This window comes from Rhagoletis pomonella, unplaced genomic scaffold (genome assembly GCF_013731165.1).
Source record: "Rhagoletis pomonella isolate Grant_MI unplaced genomic scaffold, Rhpom_1.0 Rhpom_scaffold_00005, whole genome shotgun sequence".
Lineage (NCBI taxonomy): Eukaryota > Metazoa > Arthropoda > Insecta > Diptera > Tephritidae > Rhagoletis > Rhagoletis pomonella.
The window spans coordinates 7513770-7517713 of NW_023458559.1; the positions used below are offsets into that span (position 1 = coordinate 7513770).

At 33.7% G+C, this 3944-nt stretch overlaps 1 protein-coding gene and 1 long non-coding RNA gene across 4 annotated transcripts in view; one reads left to right on the forward strand and one right to left on the reverse strand.

The window, feature by feature from the left end:
* LOC118738671 (MOXD1 homolog 2) overlaps positions 1-3944 on the forward strand; it is a 1114343-nt gene that overhangs the window by 789795 nt on the left and 320604 nt on the right. The window lies entirely within an intron of this gene.
* Positions 7-1736, reverse strand: LOC118738676. The gene is made up of 3 exons (XR_004992924.1): positions 959-1736; positions 381-880; positions 7-310 (listed from the first exon to the last, which is right to left on the reverse strand). It is a non-coding gene; the product is annotated as an uncharacterized LOC118738676 (long non-coding RNA).

Below are 3944 nucleotides of genomic sequence, written 5' to 3' on the forward strand. Positions count from 1 at the left end.
TACGAAATCGAGCTTTAAGTTGACCAAACGCGTTTTCTATTACGCGCCGACATCGGAATAACCGGTAGTTAAACGTTTTTTCCACAACTGGCTGATTCGGTGAAATGGAAAAGGTTTCATCAAATAGCGCGATAAACGAAAGGCTGAGTCGCCAATAAGTAGCAGGGGAACATCCATGCCTCCAATACGTTTGCTATTCTGTTGAAAAATATCAGCGTTCTCGTGGTAACTTTTTAAAGAACTGCTTTCGAAAATGTATGAATCATTGTTTCTTCCACTTGATCCGACATGTATATCGGTAAATTTCGATCTGCCAAAGGGAAAAGTACATATATATTTAAAAGGTTTTACTAAGGATACGAACAAATTTATGTACATACCTATAATCACAACTTGCAAATAAATTTACTGAATACCAGCCCTTATAATTATAATAGTCGATTGCGTCCTCTTTTTTTGGCTGAACCTCTATATGACAGCCATCTATAGCACCAAAACATTGGGGAAATCCCAGTTGTCCGAACCCATGCACAATTTTCTTCAGTTCTTCGGGATGTGGCGGATAGGAATTGATGCAGTCCAATAAATTGTCACAAACTGCGTTACAAAAATATAGAACAATTTCTACAACTGTGCTGCGTCCTACACCGAATAAGCTGGCAACGGTCCGGTATTCCGCTGACGAGCCTAGTGCAAATAATGCAATGGCCACCCTCTTATGAAGAGGGATGCAAAGTCTCATGTTGGTGTCCATCTTCTCGATTCTTTGAACCTTCTCGCACACTTTTTGAAACGCACTTTTGTTGAGCCGAAAGTTTTCCTTGAATCGGTGGTCATCCATTCTGAACACATCAAACTCCCAAAAAGTGCCATTACGGTCCTTCAACGAATGTTTTTAATATTTATATATATAAATACATAATATTATATATATGTACATAATATAATATGTACTTACAAACTTCCAAACTGGCCTTGATCTTATCTCAGAATGAGCGAATGCAGTACTAGTTTGCATCACTACCTTTGCTTCATTGAATATTTTTATGTTTTGGAGAAGTTTCAGCAAAAGTAATGTAATCTTTTTTTTTTTAATAAATAATCGTTTTTTATCAACAACGCAGTCGCCAATTTTATTTGTCGTCTTCTGTCCATTTTAACTTGAAGAACTCTCAAAATAATAAAACCACTAAATCAGCTGTTTACTTAATCCGCAATGTTGCCGTCCGTTAGGGTAAAATTTGGATCAGATTAAGTGTGCAATTAATCCGGATCAACGCGGCCGTCTGTCTATGCTTTTATTCAACGTTCGAGTGGGAAAGGTGGTTTTTCTGTGCTGGTGAGTGAAGAATAAAAACTCAAAACAATTTACTGTTCTTAAGTGCATTTTGGTGTTGAGCGATCTACACAGGCAATAGTGAGTATCATATTTTTCGATTTTCTTAATTTTGTGTGGATTTGTGGTTAAAAAAAAGCCTGAGAATGGTTGTGTGGCGTAACGTGGCAGCGTCATCTGCTACCATGGCGGGGTCTGACCGGGAGGCATCCTCCAGGTCAAAGTCAAGAGTCAGGAAAAAGAAAAAAAAAAGACAATGAGGAAGACGTGCTACTTCCTAGGCAAATGGAAGTGGAAATTTGTCAGGTTACAACAAATTCTAATCCGTTTAATAACAGTTAGGTGTTCTGAAACCCCCCCTAAATGTAGAAGTGTAGGTTTTTAAGGCACTTAAACTTGCAAAAAGGCAAAATGAGCTTTAAGAAAAGGCCAAAAAGGGCATATATTTTTTAATTTTGTTATGTACTTCCTTTATGTACAATGTGAAGGTCCAATTAAAGATATAAAAAAATACATACAGTGGTCAAAAAAATTATAACCGAACCACTTTTTGCCAAGTTTTAACGTATTATATTTGGTGTTATTGAACTTTTGTTATTTTTTTAAATAAAAATATAGTTCATTCTTTAACAAAACCCGTGGAAATCCATGTTTCCAAATTTGAGGAGTCCACTTGCAAAGGCGCTATGTAAATTTTTTTTAGATTTTTAGTTTTTGGTGAGTAACGCGTACCAGTATTTAAAGTAGTTTCATGGCCACTAACAATACAGTGCAAAATCTTTCTATTTTCTGAAAAAATAGCATCAGATGTTAACTACTATTGCAAAAGTCGTTATAATACTTATTTATACACTTTCAAAAGTCTCCATCTTCTGATGAACTTAGAAAACTGTAAGAAAACGTGATAGTTTCGGTGCCTAGTGGAAGGCGTCGTAAAAAAGAAGCAGACCAATCTTCATGTTAAAAATTACTGTTTCAAAACTCGTTATATTAAATTTTTATATATAAAATTTTCAAAAACTACCACACTGCGATATTGTTTTTTAATGTTATTAGGGTCTTGTTTATCCGAATTTACAATTTGGATGTTACTTGTTGTTGTAGACATTTTTTTAATTTGTGGCTCACTATTATAAAATCACATAACGTTGTTTGCAAGTGGACTACTCATTTCTGCAATATTAAAAAAAAATCAACAAACTTTCGTACAAATTTCGAACTTTTAAAATTTCTAAAAATCAATCGACATTTTTAGCCATTTGTACTTGTACTTTATTCTTCTAGAATTCAATGGGCTACACAACTGCATACTCAGAATCTAATTAAAAAACTCGAAATTTTAACGAAAACTTGTTTTTTTTAATTGCATAAATTTTTAAGGCAGTGTCACTCGATTGATACATTGGTACAGATTTGTAAATTTTTATATTGGGCTATTGGTAAAAAAAATGGGAAAATTTTTTTGTAGTCAAAAGATTGGTACAATACAGCGATGTTCTATTGAAAAATTTCAATAAATTAATTTTCGTGATTGGGATAGTGAAAAATATTTTGGGTGTTCAAACAATTGGGATACGATTTACACCAAATTTTGGCAAATACCCAATCGTGTGACACTGCCCTTGAACTTGTATTTCTAACGGATGTTGGTAAAGAACGAACTATAAAAAACTAACCGAAATTAAATAACAAAAATAATATTTTAAAACTTGTCAAAATTTGGTGCGGCTATAATTTTTTCGACTACTGTACATAAGTTGGCTATAATTACTCGGCCGTGCTATCATAGTAGCACAATGCCACTCATATTTGACTTGCAAACGGGCAGGAATTTCAAGATTTCAATCCTGTTCTTATGAAAAATTGTGTTTTTATCAGTATTTTTCTTGTAATCAAAATTTGTTGAAATAAAAGTGAAAGTAAAAAAAAATGCCAGAATCGCCACCCCCCCAGCCCTCCACGAAAAAAAAATCTTGGCTACGGCCCTGGTAATAATAGTGGTAACCGGCAGTTCTGCCAATAATATTAATCAAGAGGTTAGGAATGAGAATCACGCTCATGTATATAACATACATGAAAGATATGACTAACATGACGTACATGTACGGTGACCATATTAACCAACGTAAAATAAAGGACATTTTTTTCAAAACGATTTGGGAATACTTACATACATACAACTTGTATGATAACAGTTCCTTACCCATATCGTAATTTAAATCAAATATTTATCAGTTAATTATATTATTTAATTGTACAAGTTCCCCTGCTGTAGCGAAAAATGAAGCAAAATCCTTTTCAAGGACTTCGCAATCCCTTGCTACCAAAATGCGTTTATCATAATTCATACTGCGAGACGAAGCCAGCACACAGTGGTTCAAAATTGGAATTTAATATTCATAATCCACCGGAGCCATAATTTTCCAACCACTTTTTACTACAAAGCAAATAAAAAAATATTTTGGTGAACATTTTTTATAACATTTCAAAATTTTTTTGTTTTGAGTGAACTATACAATGGTTTTCAACTAGTTTCTGTTATGTAACATTTATTAACTGGGACAGGAGAATACATTTTCTTCAAAACTGCTACTTTTTCTACATTTTG